The sequence below is a fragment of the Hyla sarda genome, chromosome 2, assembly GCF_029499605.1.
Source record: "Hyla sarda isolate aHylSar1 chromosome 2, aHylSar1.hap1, whole genome shotgun sequence".
NCBI lineage: Eukaryota > Metazoa > Chordata > Amphibia > Anura > Hylidae > Hyla > Hyla sarda.
Genome location: NC_079190.1, coordinates 453,575,178 through 453,599,437, shown reverse-complemented (window position 1 = coordinate 453,599,437; position 24,260 = coordinate 453,575,178). Strand labels below are relative to the sequence as shown.

General features: G+C 44.4%; 1 long non-coding RNA gene across 1 annotated transcript in view; it reads right to left on the bottom strand.

Annotated features, from left to right (window-relative positions):
- LOC130357045 (uncharacterized) overlaps window positions 1–2,214 on the bottom strand; it is a 34,781-nt gene extending 32,567 nt beyond the window's left edge. The window contains exon 1 of the long non-coding RNA XR_008889082.1: window positions 1,320–2,214. This is a non-coding gene — a long non-coding RNA (uncharacterized LOC130357045). The remainder of the gene's footprint in view (window positions 1–1,319) is intronic.
- Between the last annotated feature and the right edge of the window lie 22,046 nt (window positions 2,215–24,260).

Here is a 24,260-nt window from a genome sequence, read left to right as displayed (position 1 = left end):
GGTTACACTTATGAGAGGACAATAAGCTCCACATTGCAACCTGTATTAGGCACTGTAATCAGGTGACTATAGCTTTCCATGCTCACCCTAACTGGCCCCTGTTAGCTTTACAGTTGTTGTACCACCAACTGCAGCAGTACAGAATCGCTGTGCAGTAGAGCCCAGTACAGTTGTGGTGTCCCAGTACCGTATTGTATACATTACCTGTATAGAGGTCCTCATAGTCAGAGTCCCTAGGACGTCGGGGTCCCTCTTCTATAGTTATCCCCTTGTCACCCTTCAGTTAGTCTATGACTATATAGAAGTTCATATAAATATAAGTACAGATATATGTATATATGTAATTGTCTACCTATTCAAGCGTAGCAGAACCTGCAGGTCATGTGATTAGGTTCAGAACTCTATGATTTTTGCTAAAGGGCCTTTGGTGGTTTAGACATGTGATCACCCACAATCCATTGTAACAGTGAGTGACAGCTGTATGGACCAACCTAGCGGATAGACTAAGCAATTCCCTGCTACTCATCGCAAGATCACTGGACCTAAACGCCCCCCCTAAATCCAGCGGATCTCTGCTATACAATCCCTAAGAAGCTAAATTGAGCTTATCGGATCCCAACCAACTGTCAATCGCTGCTCAGCTATATGCATAGAGACTATGTTATCTGGACTGTTACTATTGCTGCATGTACAGAAATTCTTCAGTAAAAGTTCCTGCAAGTTTTCAGTTAACAGTGGTTGTGGACAATCCTTTATATCTGCATCACCTATTGCTCTTGGGAAGGGTGGCAATAGGCCTATCAAGGATACAGCATTTAACCCTCACCCTGGCGTTATGAGTGACAAGTGTTAACAGCGCCCTTAACTATCCTGAACAGCAACACCCTAACTACCCTACACTCCCACAAGACAGTATCCTCTCATCTGCCACCACACAGTATTATTAGGCACTAATAGCTAGTGACAATGGCTTTTACTGCTCTGCCTAACTGGCCCCTTTAAGTTTTACAGTTGTTGTACACCGCACTGCAGCAGTGGAGTCGCTGTGTATTACACCCAAAAGTGTACTTTCTCTCTCTCTCTGTCAGTGCTTTTATGCAGTGATTTGAGCTTGTGGTAAATCGCTGCTGTGAAGCTGTGTTTCTGTGCAATGTACACAATGCTCAATCTCTCCCTGCAATGAAACGCTCTCTCTGAAATAAAATGCAGATGTGACTGGACGCAAGACGGCTGCTGATTGTATAGGGCTGTGACATCACAGGGTTGGCTGGCTGCTGATAGGCTGCATGCTGCATGTGATTCAGGGTCATCCCACTTACCCGTCTTGCCGCCTTCCCAGAGTTCCTTTCCCCATGTCCTCACATGTGGATCCGCCATTTTAGATTCCCTGGAGCCTGGGTTGCACTAAATGGAGTTTAATGAAGCGATTTGTGCGATCCAATCGGGGGCGATATTCAGATTAGTTGGAAAGCTAATTTTTCCTGAAATTCGTAATGAATTCAGATTCGTCAGATTTGATTCGCTCATCCCTAGTCAGCACAATGAGAACTGAAAGTGTTTGTGTAAATCTATTACTGTATATTCACTACTGTGTTCACAGACCCTATAGGCATATATAGATGCCACTCGACTACACTTTGTGGGTGGCACAGATTACTGCACCTCACTGACTACTGTAGCTGGTTCAGGAACACTATTAGAGTCACAGATCACTACTGTCTTCACAGACCCTATAGGCATATATAGATGCCACTTGACTACACTTTGTGGGTGGCACAGATTACTGCACCTTACTGACTACTGTAGCTGGTTCAGGAACACTATTAGAGTCACAGATCACTACTGTCTTCACAGGCCCTATAGGCATATATAGATGCCACTTGACTACACTTTGTGGGTGGCACAGATTACTGCACCTTACTGATTACTGTAGCTGGTTCAGGAACACTATTAGAGTCACAGATCACTACTGTCTTCACAGGCCAGATAGACATATATAGGTGCCACTTGAATACAATTTGTGGGTGGGTGGCACAGATCACTGCACCTCACTGGCTACTGTAGCTGCTTCAGGAACATTATTCAATTCAGGTATATGCAGGTATGAGCCTTAAAAAAGGCTTTGTATTTGTAGTAGGGAAAGATGAACCATTCAGAGGCTGTGATTAAGCTCTTTTGGTGTATAGGAGCCCCTATAAGATTCTTGCATGGAGATTTAATCCTGTTCACATACACACACAGGGGGAGATTTATCAAAACGTGTCCACAGGAAAAGTTGCTGAGTTGCCCATAGCAACCAATCAGATCGCTTCTTTCATTTTTTTAAAGGCCTCTGAGAAATGAAAGAAGCCATCTGATTGGTTGCTATGGGCAACTCAGCAACTTTTCCTCTGGACAGGTTTTGATAAATCTCCCTCACAGTCTCTATTTCTAATCTGTATCTCTACCTATCTTTCTAAACACTAGCTGTTCCTATAACAGTCTCTCTTGCTCTCTTCAGTAGCTCCGTCACTCTGCATGTAGTGGTGTCAGTTCTCTTTTATCTGTGTCCCTTGCTGCATCCCATTGGCCTTTGTGCTGACTGACACATGAAAGCAGTCAATCACATTATAGACCTTGGTTTTCATTTCATATGCTGCTTTCCCTACATGATCTCACCACCCCTTGGCCGCCATGCTTCTTCCGTCCGCCAAAAAATAAAAAAGGAAAAAATAAAACAATATTTCCTAATTATATTTTTTACCCCTCATAGAAAGATGAAGCAGGGGACAATTGCATGTATAATGGGGGGCTTTCAGAAACTGCCTCCTTTGATTCCATTTCACATATCTACCTGTATTATAAATGTATGTTTAGTTTGTGTTCCACAGATCCTAAAGTGGTGGGAGGTCAATCTATGTATAGTGGATGGGACTAAAGTTTTTATATTGTTTACTAGCGGAGTACCCGGCGTTGCCCGGTTTTTCCTTCCTCATCCTTGTTGGGGAGGAAAATAAACAAAGGAGGAAGCTTTTTACTTCAAATCCCATCCCCATATATTGTTGTCACATCCCAACCCCATATCCCGTCCTCATATCCCATCCTCATACCCCGACCTCCTATTCCGTCCTCCTATCCCATCCTTCTACCTCGACCTCCTATCCCGTCCTTCTATCTCGACCTCCTATCCCGTCCTTCTATCCCGTCCTTCTACCTCGACCTCCTATCCCGTCCTCCTATCTCGACCTCCTATCCCGTCCTCCTATCTCAACCCCCTATCCCGTCCTCCTATCTCCACCTCCTATGTCGACCTCCCATCTCAACCTCCTATCCCCTCCTCCTATCTCCACCTCCTATCCCAGCCTCCTATCTCCACCTCCTATCTCCACCTCCTATCCCGTCCTTCTATCCCGTCCTCCTATCTCGACCTCCTATCTCCACCTCCTATGCAGACTTCCTATCCCGACCTCCTATCTCAACCTCCTATCCTGTCCTCCTATCTTGGCCTCCTATCCCGACCTCCTATCTCGACCTCCTATCTCAACCTCCTATCCCGGCCTCCTATCCCGGCCTCCTATCCTGTCCTCCTATCTGGACCTCCTATCTGGACCTCCTATCCTGTCCTCCTATCTCGACCTCCTATCCCGTCCATCTATCCCTTCCTCCTATCCCGTCCTCCTATCTCCACCTCCTATGCAGACTTCCTATCCCGACCTCCTATCTCAACCTCCTATCCTGTCCTCCTATCTCAACCTCCTATCCCAGCCTCCTATCCCAACCTCCTATCCCGTCCTCCTATACCGTCCTCCTATCCCGTCCTCCTATCTCGACCTCCTATCCCGTCCTTCTATCCCGTCCTCCTACCTCGACCTCCTATCTCGTCCTCCTATCTCCACCTCCTATGCCGACCTCCCATCTCAACCTCCTATCCCGTCCTCCTATCTCGACCTCCTATTCCAGCCTCCTATATCCACCTCCTATCTCGACCTCCTATCCCATCCTCCTATCCCGTCCTCCTATCTCGACCTCCTATCCCATCCTCCTATCTCCACCTCCTATGCAGACCTCCTATCCAGACCTCTTATCTCAACCTCCTATCCCGTCCTCCTATCTCGACCTCCTATCCCGGCCTCCTATCCCGACCTCCTATCTCGACCTCCTATCCCTACCTCCTATACCGTCCTCCTATCTCAACCTCCTATCCCGTCCTCCTATCTCGACCTCCTATCCCGTCCTCCTATCTCGACCTCCTATCCCGGCCTCCTATCCCGACCTCCTATCTCGACCTTCTATCTCGACCTCCTATCTCGACCTCCTATCCCGGCCTCCTATCCCGGCCTTCTATCCCGGCCTCCTATCCCGTCCTCCTATCCCGTCCTCCTATCCCGTCCTCCTATCTCGACCTCCTATCCCGTCCTCCTATCTCAACCTCCTATCCCGACCTCCTATCCTGTCCTCCTATCCTGTCCTACTATCCCTTCCTCCTATCCTGCCCTCCTATCCTGTCCTCCTATCCTGTCCTCCTATCCCGTCCTCCTATCTTGACCTCCTATCCTGTCCTCCTATGCCGACCTCCTATCCTGTCCTCCTATCACGACCTCCTATCCCGTCCTTCTATGCCTTCCTCCTATCCCGTCCTCCTATCCCGTCCTCCTATCCTGTCATCCTATCCCATCCTCCCATCTCGACCTCCTATCCCGTCCTCCTATCCCGACCTTCTATCTCTACCTCCTATCCCATCCTCATATCTCGACCTTCTATCCCAGCCTCCTATTTCGACCTCCTATTTCGACCTCCTATCCCGACCTCCTATCTCCACCTCCTATCCCGTCCTCCTATCCCGTCCTCATATCCCATCCTCATATCCCGACCATCCCTTCCTCCTATCTTGACCTCCTATCTCGACCTCCCATCCCGTCCTCATATCCGGACCTGTAATATGTGTACCAGGTATTGAAATATCTCCAGCCGTACAGAAGTTATGTGAGAACATACATTTCCCATTGATTTGCATGGGACTTTAAACAAAAACCCCGACCCTCACAAATGTGGGTAGTTAAGGGTTAAATTAACTATCCTATATTTTAAGTGGACATATAAGTAACATGTAACCAAGTATTATGGAAACATCTCCAGCCGTTTCGAAGTTAAGTAGTAACATATATTTTCCATAGACTTGTATGGGACTTTAAACATAAACCCTGCCCCTGGAAAATGGGGGTGAGTAAGGGTTAAATCACCTATCATATGTTTGTTGTTGACATATAAGTAACATGTGTGCCAAGTTTCATTTTAATATCTTTAGCCGTTTGGAAGTTCTTGTGGAACATACACACATACATACATACATACATACACACCCACACACAAACACACGTTGAGTTTTATATATATAGATTAGGTCTGTGTAAGCCAGGTTAACAGCATGAAATGATACCCCTGTAAACTTAGAACATGGCTATTAAATTGCCGTGCATGTAAGGCCACATTTGATCTGCATTCCTAAGTTTCTGCTGAGCTACACGTCAACAAACTTGTCAAAACGAAGCTGACATACAACCCGATCATCACATTGACTTTAATGTCTAAAACATAGTCCAATTCTAACTATATTTGATCCAGTTTCTATAGGCATCCACTGCCTGGATGGGACTCTTAAAGTGGTCAGCTATTTTCAGGTCAACCACTGTCCAGGAGTAATTCTCCTGTTTGTTTCATGCAAATAATTAAAATGAAAGAAACATAAATGTTGGACAACAAAAACAAAAGAAGGCACAAACTATCAGTGGACCATGAAAAGGTTATCCCCTATTCACATTCCCTTCATCAACGACCGCTCTGTCCACGAGGAGAGCCAGTGCACCGTACAAGAGATTATGTGTGTGTTGGGTGGTACGCATTGGTAGGACCCCCTGGAATCAGACAGATAGCTCCTATCCTGTGGGTAGTGGATATGTTTTTTGAAACCAGAGTACCCCTTTAACACTATGAGCAGCCCAATGGTTGTACCCCCAACAAATAGACAATTATCATGTCTCTGCAGTTTTTGTATCAGGTAGCCCCTTAAAACGATTCATTAACTTCATACTGTATATATATATGTCTTTCTTATGTGGCTACAAGTAAAAAGATAAATTTATTTAGTTGTTTATGTAATTATTAATTTTAAATTATTTAGCACTACATCTGTTCAGAGGATTTGTACCTATGTATACCGTAAACATAAATTGAGGAATTCATTAATACAGAATGTTACAAATAAATAAAGTTGAAAATTTACTGACACAAAGTGAAACACTTAAAGCATCATGGTCACCGATTTTTGTTAACAGAAATAAGTCATTTATTGGAAAAAAAAAAATAATATATATATATATATATATATATATATATATATACATTTATTATAAATGTATACATTCAGGCTGATAAAATCTGAATGGAAAATTTAAGAGGATAAGCAAAGAAAAGTAAAAGAAAAAAAAGAAATACTGAGCTCAAAGGACTGTCCTTGCTTATGCCAAGCTGTAGCACAAACAAAAAGTACATTGTAATTTATACACAGATTGCAAGAAACTGTGATCTTCAAACCTCATTTGCTTTACAGGAGGGTTGTCACAAAACACAGCTGGAGCTTTGTGTTTGCAACCTACAAAAAATAAGAATAAATGGGAATGACAGATAGAAAGAATATAAATATATTTCCAAATCAGCACTGTGATACAGTATGGTTCTACAGCACAAAGGTACAAATAAGGCTCAATACATAATTTTTAGGTCTTTCTCAAAGCACAATGCTGCTTTGGACTCACAGCTAGAGATGAGCAAAATTTTGAAAAATTCAATTCGGCCAATTTGCCGAATTTTTCCAAAAATTGGGTTCTGTCCGAATTTATTTGCGGCAAATTGCTATTAAAAACAGCTATTTCCGGGCTACAGAGAGCCTCAATAAGGGTGTAGAACAATTTGCCTTGTCGTACCACTCATAGGGAGTGTGCTGTGTTAGTGAAATAATACTGTTATTCAGTATGACATGCAGATTACAGGCGTCGCTATTAGAATCACTGTTTCAGAGCAGCAAAATGTCAGAGCCTGGAGGTGGCATCAGTGTGAGGAGACCATATGGCAACAAAGCTTGGAGGTTGCAGCAGCATGAAGAGACCACATAGTGGTCAAATGACAAAGCCTGGAGGTGGTGGAATCATGAGACCATATAGGGGCTGAATGACACAGTGTGGAGGTGGCGGCAGCATGAGGAGACCATATAGTGGTTGAATGACCCAGCCATGAGGTGGCAACAGCCTGATGAGACCATAGGGCCTCACAATTGAAATTATTAAAGATATTTTTTAACATTTAAATTGAAGATTTCTAATAGATTAACCTAAAAAGTATTATTTAATGTGCCAGCAGCATGAGGAGACCACATGGCAGCACAGTGACACAGCCTGGAGTTGGCAGCAGCCTGAGGAGACCATAATCTGGCAGAATGACACAGCCTGGAGTTGGCTTCAGTGAGAGGAGACAATAAAGTGGCTGAATGACACAGCCTGGAGGTGGCGGAAGCATGAGGAGAACGTATGGTGGCTGAACGAGAAAGCCTGGAGCTGGAATCAGCATGAAGAAAACATATGGTGGCAGAATGAGACAGCCTGGAGCTGGCATCAGCATGAGGAGAACATATGGTGGCAGAATGAGACATCCTGGAGCTGGCATCAGCATGAGGAGAACATTTGTGGCAGAATGAGAGAGCCTGGATCTGGCATCAACATGAAGAAACCATATAGTGGCTGAATGACATAGCCTGGAGATGGCAGAAGCATGAGGAGAACATATGGGGGCAGAATGAGACAGCCTGGAGCTGGAATCAGCATGAGGAAAAGATATGGTGGCAGAATGAGACAGCCTGGAGGTGGCATCAGCAGCATTAGGAGTCCAGAAAGTGACCCAGTGACTGAGTGGGTGGTGGGTGACAATTCCAGTACCCGGTGATTAAGGTAGGTGAAAGAAGGAGAACTTGGCATCTGATGTGTGGCATCAGGCGGGTGGCAGGATCAGAATAGTAGCTGAGGAAGGTAGGCAGAAGAAAACAGTCTCTTATGTAAAAGTGTTAGAGTGCACAAGTATTAAGGATATGCATTATATAAAATGTAATTTTTAATAATATTCTTAGGATAAAATATATGTACCCAAATTTTTTGTTTTGTTTAACACATAGGAGTGAGGGTGCTGGGGTGCCACCCCTCCTATCCCTGCCATTGGCCGGTCAGAAGCGACCGACCAATAGCAGATCGGGGGCAGGGTGGTTAAAGTTTGGTTCCCCTGTTCTGCCCACCCACAGTAGTCAGGGCAGCATGGGGACACTGTCCTGTGACTGGCGCCGGAGGTCACTTACCATCAGCGGCGATCGGCAGCGGCGGAAGTGGGCAGCGATAACATGTGGCTGGCTCGTTGCCCGCCGCTCGTTGCCTAGCAACATCTGGAGGGCTACAGTTTGGAGACCACTATTCAAAGGTCTCTAAACGCAAGCCCTCCACATGTTGCAAAGCTACAACTCCCAGCATGCCAAGACAGCTGTTTGCTAATACAGGAGTTGTAGTTTTGCAACAGCTGGAGGGCTACAGTTTGGAGATCACTGCGCAGTGGTCTCTAAACTGTGGCCTCCTAGATCTTGCAAAACTACATCTTCCAGCATGCCCACACAGCAGTTTGCTGTCTGGGCATGCTGGGATTTGTAGGTTTGCAACATCTGGAGGGCCACAGTTTGGAGATCACTGTGCGGTGGTTTTCTCAACCGTTACCTTCTAAATCTTGCAAAACAACAACTCCCAGCATGCTGGGAGTTGTAGTTGCGTACCTTCAGCTGTTGTATAACTACATCTTCCAGAATGGCCTTTGGCGATCAGTACATGCTGGGAGTTGTAGTTTTGCAACAGCTGGAGGCACACTGGTTGGAAAATGCTGAGTTAGGTAACAGAACCTAACTGAAGGTTTTTCAAGCAGTGTGCCCCCTGCTGTTGCAAAAGTACAACTCCCAGCATGCATGGTCTGTCAGTGCATGCTGGGAGTTGTAGTTTTGCAACAGCTGGAGATCCCCCCCCCCCATGTGAATGTACAGGGTACATTCACACGGGTGGGTTTACAGTGAGATTCCTGCTTCAAGTTTGAGCTCCGGCAAATTTTCCGCCGCAGCTCAAACTCCTAGTGGGTAACTCACCGTAAACACCGCTTGTGTGCATATACCCTAAAAACACTACACTACACTAACACATAATAAAGGGTAAAACACTACATATACACCCCCTTACATTGCCCCCCCCCCCCCCCCAATAAAAATTAAAAACATCGGCAGTGTTTCCAAAACGAAGCCTCCAGCTGTTGCAAAACAACAACCAGTATTTCCGGACAGCCACTGATTGTCCAGGCATGCAGGGAGTTTAGCAACAGCTGAAGGCACCCTTTTGGGAATCACTGGCTAGAATACCCCTACGTAAACCCCTACGCTAATTTAGTCCTTAATTGCACATGGCGCTCCCTGTCGTATTTCAAGGAAACAGTTTACGGCCACATATGGGGTATTTCCATACTCGGGAGCAAATGAGTTACAAATTTTGGGGGGCTTTTTCTCCTTTTACTCCTTGTGAAAAAGAAAAGTTGGCGTCTACACCAGCCTGTGGAAAAAAATTGAAATGTTTACACTAACATGCTGGTGTTGCCAAATAATTTTTATTTTTACAAAAGGTAAAAGAATAAAAAGAGACCCAAAATTTGAAACGCAATTTCTCCCGAGTACAGAAATACCCCATATGTGGGCGTAAAATGCTCTGTGGACGCACAACAAGGCTCAGGAGTGAGAGCCCACAATGTACATTTTAGGCCTAAATTGGTGATTTGCACAGGGTTGGCTGATTTTACAGCGGTTCTGATATACCGTATATACTCGAGTATAAGCCGACCTGAATATAAGCCGATGCCCCTAATTTTACCCCAGGAAAAGTTATTGACTCGACTATAAGCCTAGGGTGGGAAATACATCATCCCCCCATGTCATCATCCAGACCCCCGTCATCATCCCCTCCCCCTTTCATCATCACCGCCTGTCAATCCCTTCATCAGTGGTCTTCAACCTGCGTACCTCCAGATGTTGCAAAACTACAACTCCCAGCATGCCCTTCGGCAGGAAGTTAGGGTGAGCTGGTCCGGGCCATCTATACTGCAGGGACCAACTGGTGGGGAGGATTAGTCATTAGGGGCTGTCCATTTTCACCGGGGGGGCCTCTTCTCTACGCTTCGGGCTCGGCCCTGCGATGTTGCCTTGACGACGATGAACAGGGACGTTGCGCATGAACGTCCCTGTGTGGCGTCATCAAGGCAACATCACTACTCCGGGGCCGGGCCCGAAGCACGGAGAAGAGTGCCCCCCCTCGGTGAAAATGGACAGCCCGCAACGACTAACCATCCCCATCAGACGGTCCCTGCAGCATAGATGGCCCGAACCAGCTCACCCTAACTTCCCGCCGAGGGGAGGTGAGTACAAACCAAAAGGAAGGGGGGGGGGGGGCTGGATGATGATGAAGGCCGCAGTGGTCTTTAACCTGCGGACCTCCAGAGGTTTAAAAACTACAACACCCAGCATGCCCGGACAGCCGATGACTGTCCATGCTTGCCTGGAGTTGTAGTTTTGCAACATCTGGAGGCCCGCAGGTTGAAGACCACTGATGAAGGGATTGACAGGCGGAGAGTTCACTCGAGTATAAGCCGAGGGGGGCGTTTTCAGCACGAAAAATCATGCTGAAAAACTCTGCTTATACTCAAGTATATACGGTAAACACCAAAAAATAAATACCCACGTGTGACCCCATTTTGGAAACTACACCCTCACAAAATGTAACAAGGAGTATAGTGTTTGATGAATTTTCGTTAAATTTGGATGGGAAAATGAAAAAAAAAATGTTTACTAAAATGCTGCACCCCTTATTAAATTCTGTGAGGGGGTGTAGTTTCCAAAAGGGGGTCACATGTGGAGGGTTCACTGTTCTGGCCCCATGGGGGCTTTGTAAATGCTCATGGCCCCCGCATTCCAAACAAATTCTTTCTACAAAAGTCCAATGGCGCTCCTTCTCTCCTGGGCATTATAGTGCGGAAGCAGAAGACTTTTATGGACATTTATCAACGGGTTTAGTCAGGTTTTCTTTACTATAATTGTCGCAAAATTGTCGCAACTGCGACTACGCGATTTTTCGTGCGACATTTTTACTGGAAAGCGAGAAAAGCAAGTTTTCCAAAAATTAACTATGTAGTAATAATTTTAAAATGGACTACGGGTAATCAGGTATTTATTAACTGCGACAGTCGCAACTGCGCAAAAAAAGTCGCAACAGCGTTAAAAATTGACTAAATTTACTCCAGCTCAAACATGGAGCAGAAAAAGCTACTACCAAAGTAAAAAAGGAAAAATTGCTTACGTGAAAGAAAATTATTAATAGGCTGAAACCAGTTGATAAATAAGTCACACGTAAGCAAAAAAAAAGTAAGGAAAAAATTACTAAAAAAAAGAATACATAAGCAAACATTGATAAATGTCCCTCTTTATGTCCACACATGGGGTATTTCCCTACTCAGAAGAAATTAGGTTACACATTTTGGGGGGCATTTTCTCTTATTACCCCTTGTAAAAATGTAAAATTTGGGGGGAAAAAACAGCATTTTAGTGTAAAAAAAGTTATTTTTCATTTACACATCCGACTTTAACGAAAAGTCGCAAAACACCTGTGGGGTGTCAGATGTGTACATGAAAAATAATGTGAGGTTTTTTTTTCTGTTCTGGCACCATAGGGCCTTCCTAAATGTGACATGCCCCCCAAATCCATTTCAGCAAAATTTGCTTTCCAAAAGCTAAATGTGACTCCTTCTCTTCTAAGCATTGTAGTGCGCCACCAGAGCACTTGACGTCCACACATGGGCTACTTCCATACTCAGAAGAAATGTGGTTACACATTTTGGGGGGCATTTTCTCCTATTACCCCTTGTAAAAATGTGAAATTTTTGGGGAAAAGCAGCATTTTAATGAAACATTTTTTTTTTTCATTTACATATCCAACTTTAACGAAAAGTCTTCAAACACCTGGGGGTGTTAAGGCTCACTGTTCCCCTTTTTACATTCCTTGAGGGGTATAGTTTCCAAAATAGTATGCCATGTGGGATGTTTTTTTGCTGTTCTGGCACCATATGGGGTTTCCTAAATGGGACATGCCCCCCAGTTCAGCAAAATTCACTCTCTAAAATCCCATCGTCGCTCCTTCCCTTTACATCCGCATATGAGGTATTTCCTTACTCGAGAGAAATGGGGTTACACATTTTGAGGGGATTTCTCTCCTTTTACTCCTTGTAAAAAAAATTGCTCTACAAGAACATGCAAATGTAAAAAATTAAGATTTTAAATTTTCTCCTTCAGTTTGCTGCTATTCCTGTGAAACACCTAAAGGGCTAACAAACTTTCTGAATGTCATTTTGATTACTTTGAGGGGTGCAGTTTTTATAGTGGGGTCATTTATGGAGTATACACTTCAAATACAAATACACTTCAAACTAAACTGGTCCCTGAAAAATTCCGATTTAGAAATTTTCGAGAAAAATTTGAAAATTGCTACTGAACTTTGAAGCCCTCTAATGTCTTCCAAAAGTAAAAACATGTAAACTTTTTGATGCCAACATAAATTAGTCATATATATGTGAATCAATATACTGTATAATTTATTTGGAATATCCATTTTCATTACAAGCAGAGAGTTTCAAAGTTAAAGCAACACTTTCAAAATTTACATAAAATTTGGGGATTTTTCACCAAGAAAGGATGCAAATAACAACGAAAAATTACCAATATGTTAAAGTAGAATATGTCATGGAAAAAAGAATCTCGAAATCAGAATAAACAGTAAAAGCTTCCAAGAGTTATTAATGCATAAAGTGACAGTGGTCAGAATTGCAAAAAAAGGGCTCAGTCTTTAAGGTGAAAAAGGGCTTAAGGTGTTAATTCCCTTCTTGACAAGTGTTACTTGCCCTAAAAGGGGCGGCCCCACACAGAAATCTCTCCCTATTTCAAACTAAAAACCCTGGGAAAGGGCAATGTTTTTGGGTGGAAATAGGGAGAGGTTCCTGTGTGGGGCCGCCCTTATTTAGGGTGAGTAACACTTGCCAAGAAAGGAATTAATGGGGCGAGAAACATGAGAAGTTTTTACCCCCACCTGTTACAATGAACCATACGTTGTTCCCTTCCACCTTTTAGAGGTCTTTGCATCACATTAATACTTAGTGGTGTAGGTGGCACATGGTGTTCTTTGCACACCTTTGCTTTTCTTAGATATAAAACATTTTTGGGGTACATGTATATAAAATAGTTAAGTTAAAAAGTTAGAAAAGTTAAGTTTTAGCTAATGCATATCCTCAATACTTACATTGTGGTCTGATGCTGAGGAATTTCTGTAGCTGGGGAGCAGCACCTTAAATATGTTTTGCACTATCCATATTTGTGAAGTGTTGGTGTGGCACCATGATCAGTCTACTCTGATGCATTTTGGCAGTCACTACAATTTGGCAGTCACTACGCAAGCAATTGAGCATGCATTGTTTCATTTGTGTAAGTGACTCGGAGGGACTTCCTGCCTCCATCTCCACTGCATACTGCCACGGTGTGTCTGGGTCCTCTGTCTCGCCTTCTTTATAACACTCTAGATCCTCTGGCTGCACCTCCTACTCCTCTGCTGTGAGATGACTAGAAAAACTGCCCATTTAGCGAAATTTAAACAGTGCTCCACTGTGCCCCTCCCCCCTCCTCCTCCTACAGTTCAGCCCCCACAGGGCTCATGTGGCCCTGAGATGTAGGTGCCATGTCTCCAGTGCCCTGACCAGCCATCGTTTCCAACACGTGTTGTAGTAGATGAGGCAGTGGAATGATGTTGTTCCTCCCATAATCTTGGCGACTTACTAATAATGTGGCTTCCACAAAGGGCCTGAGCAAATGGTAGGTGTCACGTGTGAGCTGCCACTGGTTGACATTGAAGTTACACAGAGAAGTCCCCCTATCTGCTTGGATCATCAAGATATCAGTAATGGTTTTACTCTGTTCGTACAGTTGATCCAACATATGGAGGGTGGAATTCCAACGTGTGGAAATGTCGCAAATCAGACTACGTTGGGGGATGCCGTTCTGGTGCTGCAGCTCAAGGAGGATGTGCTTTGTTGTGTACGAGTGGCTGAAGTGCATGCACAGTTTCCTTCCCATTGTTAGGATGTCATGCAGATGGGGGGGGGGGACACTTCAGGAACCGCTTGAGAACCAGATTGAACACATGTGCCATGCAAGGAGCATGGCTCAGACTTCCTTGTCGCATCGCAGTCAAGATGTTCTTCCCGTTGTCGGTCACCATGATTCCCATTTCCAGTTTTAGTGGAGTAAGCTATGATTGATTTCTTAATGAATCACTTTTAGCACTTCCTCCCCTGTGTGACTCCGTTCGCCAAGGCAAAACATGTGAAGAACAGCGTGACATAGTCGTGCCCTGCACACATCTAAACAGTTATTTCTAAATACTGCAAAGAAAGGGACCGTTCCATGTTTGGGTTGTCAGAACTGCAATAGTATCATTAAAACAGATTGCATTTATCATCCTCTGAGAGGTACTAAAATTTCTCTCAGGGGTATGTATAACTGCAATTCCAAACATGTAGTCTACATGCTTAAATGCCCATGTGGCCGAGTATATGTAGGCCAAACAATGAGAAACGTGAAATGCTGGATTAGCGAACATCGGTGCGCAATCCGGAATAGGAAAACTTCCATTACCCAGATTCAAACTGAAATAACGAACAAGTTCGGTGAGACAGGAGTAGCTAAATATGTTTTCGAGTATGGTCACCAAGCCAGCAAATTGCGCTGGATGGTAATAGAAGAAATTGAAGGAAATACAGAAGAGATCCTAAAAATTAAGTTACTACAGAGAGGTGTTCTGTATTGAAAAATTTTATTAATTGAACCCGGATGGGCTCAATGAAATGTGTAGCTTCTCGGTATTCCTATAACATCAGTTGCTTTGATTTTTGTAGGTATTCTGGCTTTATAACATCAAATTATTGCTACTTAGAATTATTATAAAATGTTTGATTTTATTACGAAGGGTCTTTTGCTTGAATTACTATGTAAATGGTGATGGGTGCAAGATAGGATCACTTGATAAAGGGGGCGTGTCCTCCAAAACGTTGGAAGTGTCCGGCAACCTCACACTTGTCTACCCCTTCGTGAGAGGAAGGAAGGTCAGCTACGTTATGCCCGTGGAAGGGTGAAATTTATTCGGTCAGCTGAACAAGGACTGTCACAGTGAGCACTTTGGGTGAAAAACTTTTGTATCTATTTAATTATACAAAGTTAATGGTCTATTTATCGACTTTTGTACTGTGAAGATTGAACACTAAAGAAAAAGCAATACGAATATGTCAAGTGAGATTTGTATTGATTTCTGGTAGCAGCAGGTGTGTACTTTTGGCTGGCCTTTTACAGTAACTAGGCCCTTAAGTCTTTATCAGGAACAAATTGGTACAACACTTAGATGTACCTATATGGTATGCATTTATGAGGGCAGTAGAATGCCCTACATTACGCTTAGCAGTATTTGTCTAGTACAGCAGCAGGTGTGTACTTTTGACTGTCCTTTCCCAGTATCTAGGCCCTTAACAGGTTAACAGGTACAAAATAGTATACCACTTAGATGAAGGTATGTGGTAGGCACTTATGAGGGCAGAAAAATGTGCTATAATATGCTTAAAAAAAGTATTTAAAAAAAACACCAGTCGGTGATTACTTTTGCCTGGACTTTCACAGTATCTAAGCCAGTGATTCTCAACCGTTTGGCCCCAGCACACTGGGGTGCCGTGGGATTTTGCTGTGAATTTTTCTGACCACATTCTTGTCACCTATGTCCATCCCCTATTCACCCCTCTGTCCCTTTGTCACACCTGTCCACCCCTCTGTTACCACCTTGTCACTCTTGTCCACCCCTCTTTCACCCCCTATGCCCCTGTCACTCATGTTAACTCTTCTATATCCATCTGTCACCGATGTTAACCCCCCTACACACCTCTGTCACCCCTTACACCCCTCTGTCACCCATATACACCCCTCTGTCACCCATGTACACTCTTCTACACCCCTCTGTCACCCATGTACACTCCTCTACACCCCTCCATCACCCATGCACACTCCTCTACACCCCTCTGTCACCCATCTACACCCCCCTGTCACCCATGTAAACCCATCTATCAGCCATGTACACTCCTCTACACCCCTCTGTCACCCATGTACACTCCTCTACACCCCTCTGTCACCCATGTGCACTCCTCTATACACTTCTTTCAACCATGTACACTCCTCTACACCCCTCTGTCACCCATGTACACTCCTCTACACCCCTCTGTCACCCATGTACACCCCTCTCTCACCCATGTAAACCCATCTATCAGCCATGTACACTCATCTACACCCCACTGTCACCCATGTACACTCCTCTACACCCCTCTGTCACCCATGTACACTCCTCTATACACTTCTTTCAACCATGTACACTCCTCTACACCCCTCTGTCACCCATGTACACTCCTCTACACCCCTCTGTCACCCATGTACACTCCTCTACACCCCTCTGTCACCCATGTACACTCCTCTACACCCCTCTGTCACCCATGTACACTCCTCAACACCCCTCTGTCACCCATGCACATTCTCTACACCCTTCTGTCACCCATGTACACTCCTCTACATCCCTCTGTCACCCATGTACACCCATGTACCTTCCTCTACACCCCTCTGCCACCCATGTACACTCTTCTACACCCCTCTGTCACCCATGTAAAAAAAAAAAAGTGCCAAGCCTAAAAGTTATTTTTGCAGGTTTAACAGTAAAGAATTGTGGCTGGAAAAAATCGTCATGATGTCCCAGACCAGATGAAGAAGAGAAGGGTACGACGCCGATTAGAGAAGACATCATTTGTGAGTTGCTGTCTAAAGCGGCACTGTAATCTACATACCCACAGATAGAATAGATTGTGTACTGCGGTTTTTCAATTTTTTTTTTTTTTTTGCTGGTCAACCTCGGTAGCGGTGCCCCTCGAAGTTTAATTTTTCGGGGGGGGGGGGGGGTTAACTGGAAAAGGTTGTGTAACACTGATCTAAGCCCTTGAGAGTTTAACAGGTACAAAAAAGTGCACCATTTAGATGTAGGTATAAGGTACGCACTTATGAGGGCAGAAAAATGTGCTACAGTACGCATAAATAAGTATTTGTGCACAACATCAGCAGTGCATAACAGTGCTGCAGCACACAGTCGCTTTGTACTTAACCCAAAATTGCACTTTTTCTCTCAAAGACTATTAGGAATGGACTGCTGGGTATGTATTATACTGTCTACAGACTAGTATAACCAGCACACCATTTGTTGTGGAACAAAGACACAGAGTTGCGCTAAAAACATATTCCTCCCTCCTCTCCTAACATTTCTCCAGCTGAGCCAGCTTGTTCAAACGTATGAGGCAACACACAGCTCCCTGCCCCTCTCTGTAATACAATGCTGTAGAAAGTGACTGGGAGGTTAATCACTGCAGAAAAATTATTTTCTGTGAAAAACGCACTGCTCTCTGTCCACCAGAACGCTGCTGGAAAAAGCTTTTCTGTGTAACATACAGCGCTGTCTGTCCTATCTCTCTGCTGTGAAAGGACGAAGTGACTAGCCGGAATATGGCTGACGATTATATAGGGCTGTGACATCACTGGGGTGACTGGCTGCTGATAGGCTGCATCCTGCATGTGATTCAGAGTCATCCTGCCTACCCTTGTTCCCACCTTCCCAGCATTCCTTGCCCCATATCCTTATATGTAGATTCGCCATTTTAGCTCTGGAGCCTGGACTGCACTAAATGGAGTTTAATGAAGCGATTAGCGTGATAGAATCCCGGCGATATTCGCACTTATTGCTAATTGAATTTTTTCATGAAATTTGTAACAAATTGGGATTCGTCAGATTCGATTTGCTCATCTCTAGTAACTAGGCCAAAATAAGTTTTTCAGGAAAAAAAGAACATACACCACATAGGTGTATGTACAGTTTACACTTATGAGAGCTGGACAATATGCTCCGCTTAAAACTGTATAAGGCTACAGAAACAAGGTTGTAGCTTTGGCTGGCCTTTCACAGTAACTAGGCCAAAATTACTTTTTTAGGGAAAAAAATTGCGTACACCGCGTAGGTGTACCAACAGTTTACACTTATGAGAGCTGGACAATACACTCCGCTTAAAACTGTATAAGGCTACAGAAACAAGGGTGTAGCTTTGGCTGGCCTTTTTTACAGTAACTAGGCCAACATTTGTTTTTCAGGAAGAAAAAAAAACTACACCACGTGCACCATGTACAGTTTAACCCCTTAAGGACACATGACGTTCTCATACGTCTCCATTTCCGAGTCCTTAAGGACACATGACGTATGAGAACGTCATGTGTTTTACCGGCCCCCCGCAACCATCTGGAGCGGAGCCGGTCCCCGATGCCTGCTGAAATCGTTCAGCAGGCATCGGGGCATATCGCCCAGGGGGGTCATTATGACCCCCCATGTCGGCGATGGCCGCAGATCGCTGGACAATTCAGTCCAGCGATCTGCGGCGGATTCCGGGTCAATCGGGTCTCCAGTGACCCGGTGACCCGGAATTATTGGCTGATCGGGGCCGTCAGAGACGGCCCCGAACAGCCAGAGCCAGCAGGGGTGAGGTGGCACTGGTGCCACCTCACGATCGCCCTGATTCGTCGGCCGGATTACCGGCCGACCAATCGGGGCGCCTGCTGCGGGTGTCACTCCCGCAACCCGCTCCGCCCCTCTTCCGGAGGACGTGAGCGGGTGCGGGACGTGCACCCCGGGTGCTGGGGACCCCGATCCCCGGCGCCCCTGTTGGGATCGGGGCCCCAGGAGCAGCGGCGGAGAGGGACTGACCTGATGCGGCTGGAACGTTGGAGGTGAGTGACAGCCTCCTGCTGTTGCTTAGCAACAGCTCCCAGCATGCAAAAAGGGCATGCTGGGAGCTGTGGTTATGCAACAGCAGGAGGCAGACCACCACAACTCCCAGCATGCCCTTATGGGCATGCTGGGACTTGTAGTTTTGCAACAGCTGGAGGCACATTCTTTCTATGGAAAAGTGTACCTTCAGCTGTTGTGTAACTACAACTCCCAGCTTGCACAATCAGCTAAAGTGCATAATGGCTGTTGCAGTGGTGCATCTGGTGGTTGCATAACTACAACTCCCAGCATGCCCGTTGGCTGTCGGTGACTGCTGAGAGTTGTAGTTTTGCAACAGCTGAAGGCACACTGAGTTAAGTAGCAAACCAGTGTGTCTCCAGCTGTTGCATAACTACAATCCCCAGCCAAAGTAGTATGCCTCCAGCTGTTGCATAACTACAACACCCAGCATGCCCTTCCGCTGTCCGTACATGCTGGGGGTTGTAGCTTTTGCAACAGCTGAAGGCACACTGGTTGCAAAACACTGAGTTTGTTACCAAACTCGGTGTTTCACAACCAGTGTGCCTCCAGCTGTTGCAAAACTACAACTCCCAGCATGCACTGATAGACCGTACATGCTGGTAGTTGTAGTTTTGCAACAGCTGGATGCCCCCCCCCCCAAATGTGAATGTACAGGGTACACTCACATGGGCGGAGGATTACAGTAAGTATCCGGCTGCAAGTTTGAGCTGCGTCAAATTTTCTGCCGTAGCTCAAACTGCCAGCGAGAAACTACTGTGAACCCCCGCCCGTGTGACTGTACCCTAAAAACACTACACTACACTAACACAAAATAAAATAAAAAGTAAAAAACACTACATATACACATACCCCTATACAACCCCCCTCCCCAATAAAAATGAAAAACGTCTGGTACGCCACTGTTTCCAAAACGGAGCCTCCAGCTGTTGCAAAACAACTACTCCCAGTATTGCCAGATAGCCGTTGACTGTCCATGCATGCTGGGAGTTTTACAACAGCTGGAGGCACCCTGTTTGGGAATCACTGGCGTAGAATACCCCTATGTCCACCCCTATGCAAGTCCCTAATTTAGGCCTCAAATGCGCATGGCGCTCTCACTTTGGAGCCCTGTCGTATTTCAAGGCAACAGTTTAGGGTCACATATGGGGTATCGCCGTACTTGGGAGAAATTGGGCTTCAAATTTTGGGGGGTATTTTCTGCTATTACCCTTTTAAAAAATGTAAAATTTTTGGGAAAACAAGCATTTTAGGTAAAAAATATATATTTTTTTTACATATGCAAAAGTCGTGAAACACCTGTAGGGTATTAAGGTTCAAATTACCCCTTGTTACGTTCCCCGAGGGGTCTAGTTTCCAAAATGGTATGCCATGTGTTTTTTTTTGCTGTCCTGGCACCATAGGGGCTTCCTAAATGCGGCATGCCCCCAGAGCAAAATTCGCTTTCAAAAAGCCAAATGTGACTCCTTCTCTTCTGAGACCTGTAGTGCGCCAGCAGAGCACTTTTCACACCCATATGGGGTGTTTTCTGAATCGGGAGAAATTGGGCTTCAAATTTTGGGGGGTATTTTCTGCTATTACCCTTTTTAAAATTGTAAAAATTTTGGGAAACCAAGCATTTTAGGTAAAAAAAATATATATTTTTTTACATATGCAAAAGTCGTGAAACACCTGTAGGGTATTAAGGTTCACATTACCCCTTGTTACGTTCCCCGAGGGGTCTAGTTTCCAAAATGGTATGCCATGTGTTTTTTTTTTGCTGTTCTGGCACCATAGGGGCTTCCTAAATGCGGCATGCCCCCAGAGCAAAATTTGCTTTCAAAAAGCCAAATGTTACTCCTTCTCTTCTGAGACCTGTAGTGCGCCAGCAGAGCACTTTTCACCCCCATATGGGGTGTTTTCTGAATCGGGAGAAATTGGGCTTCAAATTTTTGGGGGTATTTTCCGCTATTACCCTTTTTAAAAATGTAAACATTTTGGGAAAACAAGCATTTTAGGTAAAAAATTTTTTTTTTTTTTACATATGCAAAAGTTGTGAAACACCTGTAGGGCATTAAGGTTCATGTTACCCCTTGTTACGTTCCCCGAGGGGTCTAGTTTCCAAAATGGTATGCCATGTGTTTTTTTTTTGCTGTTCTGGCACCATAGGGGCTTCCTAAATGCGGCATGCCCCCAGAGCAAAATTTGCTTTCAAAAAGCCAAATGTGACTCCTTCTCTTCTGAGACCTGTAGTGCGCCAGCAGAGAACTTTTCACCCCCATGCAAGGTGTTTTCTGTATCGGGAGAAATTGGGCTTCAAATTTTGGGGGGTATTTTCTGCTATTACCCTTTTTAAAAATGTAAAATTTTTGGGAAACCAAGCATTTTAGGTAAAAAAAAATATATATTTTTTTTACATATGCAAAAGTCGTGAATCACCTGTAGGGTATTAAGGTTCACTTTACCCCTTGTTACGTTCCCTGAGGGGTCTAGTTTCCAAAATGGTATGCCATGTGTTTTTTTTTGCTGTCCCGGCACCATAGGGGCTTCCTAAATGCGGCATGCCCCCCAAAAACCATTTGTCGCTCCTTCCCTTCTGAGCCCTCTACTGCGCCCGCCAAACAATTAACATAGACATATGAGGTATGTCCTTACTCGAGAGAAATTGGGTTTCAAATACAAGTAAAAATTTTCTCCTTTTTATCCCTTGCAAAAATTCAAAAATTGGGTCTACAAGAACATGCGAGTGTAAAAAATGAAGATTTTGAATTTTCTCCTTCACTTTGCTACTATTCCTGTGAAACACCTAAAGGGTTAATACACTTACTGAATGTTTTTTTTAATACTTTAGGGGGTGTAGTTTTTATAATGGGGTCATTTATGGGTATTTCTAATATGAAGACCCTTCAAATCCACTTCAAAACTGAACTGGTCCCTGAAAAATAGTGAGTTTGAAAATTTTGTGAAAAATTTCAAAATTGCTGCTGAACTTTGAAGCCCTCTGGTGTCTTCCAAAAGTAAAAACTCATAAATTTTATGATGCAAACATAAAGTAGACATATTGTATATGTGAACCCCAAAAAAATATATTTTGAATATCCATTTTCCTTACAAGCAGAGAGCTTCAAAGTTAGAAAAATGCAAAATTTTCATTTTTTTCATCAAATTTTGGGATTTTTCACCAAGAAAGGATGCAAGTTACCATAAAATTTTACCACTAAGTTAAAGTAGAATATGTCACGAAAAAACAATCTCGGAATCAGAATGATAACTAAAACCATCCCAGAGTTATTAATGTTTAAAGTGACAGTGGTCAGAATTGCAAAAAACGCTCCGGTCCTTAAGGTATAAAATGGCTCGGTCCTTAAGGGGTTAAACTTATGAGAGGAGGACTATGAGCTTCACTACAAACTGTATAAAGCTACAGAAACAAATGGGTAGCTTTGGCTGGCCTTTCACAGTAAGTAAGTTAAAAAAAAAAAATTCAGGAAGAAACATAACGTACACCACATAGCCACGTAGGTGTACATACTATTTACACATATGAAAGCTGGACAATATGCTCCGCTTAAAACTGTATAAGGCTACAGAAACAAGGGTGTAGCTTTGTCTGACCTTTCACAGTAACTAGGCCCAAATTAGTTTTTCAAGAAAAAAAAAAACAACAACTACACCATGTAGGTGTACATACAATTTAAACTTATGAGAGGAGGGCTCCACTACAAACTGTATAAGGCTACAGAAACAAGTGGGTAGCTTTGGCTGGCCTTTCACAGTAACTATGCCAAAATTAGTTTTTCAGGAAAAAAAATGTATACCACCTATGTACGCACAGGTTACACTTATATGAGGACAATATGCTCCGCTACGCAACCTGTATTAGGCACTGTAATCAGGTGACTATGGCTTTTCGTGTTCACCCTAACTGGCCCCTGTTAGCTTTACAGTTGTTGTACAACCAACTGCAGCAGTACAGAATCGCTGTGTAGTAGAGCCCAGTACAGTACTTTAGGCACTAATAGCAGATGGCAATCGCTTTTACTGCTCTGCCTAACTGGCCCCTTTAAGCTTTAGAGTTGCTGTACATCCTACTGCAGCAGTGGGGTCGCTGTGTTTTACTCCAAAAAGTGTACTTTCTCTGTCAGTGCTTGATTTGGGCTTGTGGTGAATTGCTGCCAAGCTGTTTTTTTTGTGCAACACACACAATGCTCTATCTCTCCCTGCAATGAAACGCTCTCTCTGAAATAAAACGCTGAAGTGACTGGCTGCAAGATGGCTGCCGATTATATAGGGCTGGGACATCACAGGGGTGGCTGGCTGCTGATAGACAGCATGCTGCATGTGATTCAGGGTCATCCCACCTACCCACCTTGTCGCCTTCCCAGAGTTCCTTGCCCTATGTCCTCACATGTGGATCTGCCAATTTAGATGCCCTGGAGCCTGGACCGCACTAAATTGAGTTTAAGTGATTTGTGCGATCTAATAGCGTCGATATTTGGATTGCAAAGCAAATTTTTCCTGAAATTCGTAATTAATTCAGATTCGTCAGATTCGATTCGCTCATCCCTACTCACAGCATAATGTTCTCATTTATTAAAGTCAGGAATCTTTTAGTGCTGTATTGTCCATTACAAATGTATTCAGCCCCCTTGGTGTTTTCCTATTTATTTATTTTTTTGCATTACATCTGGGTGAACCCCCTAATGACACAGCAAATTTTCTGTAATATCTGTATTAGGCTGGGTCCACACTACGTTTTGTCCCATACGGGAGCGCATACGGCAGGAGGGAGCTAAAACATCGCGCTCCCGTATGTGACCGTATGCGCTCCCGTATGCCATTCACTTCAATGAGCCGACCGGAGTGAAACGTTCGGTCCGGTCGGCTCATTTTTGCGCCGTATGCGCTTTTACAACCGGACCTAAAACCGTGGTTGACCACGGTTTTAGGTCCGGTTGTAAAAGCGCATACGGCGCAAAAATGAGCCGACCGGACCGAACGTTTCACTCCGGTCGGCTCATTGAAGTGAATGACATACGGGAGCGCATACGGTCACATACGGGAGCGCGATGTTTTAGCTCCCCCCTGCCGTATGCGCTCCCGTATGGGACAAAACGTAGTGTGGACCCAGCCTTACGTGTTTTTCTGTCTTTGTGTTTATTTGCACCTGCTTTTTTTTATGCCTGACCAGTTTTTGCATGTTGTGTGCTTTGGTAAGTATAGTGTTAATGT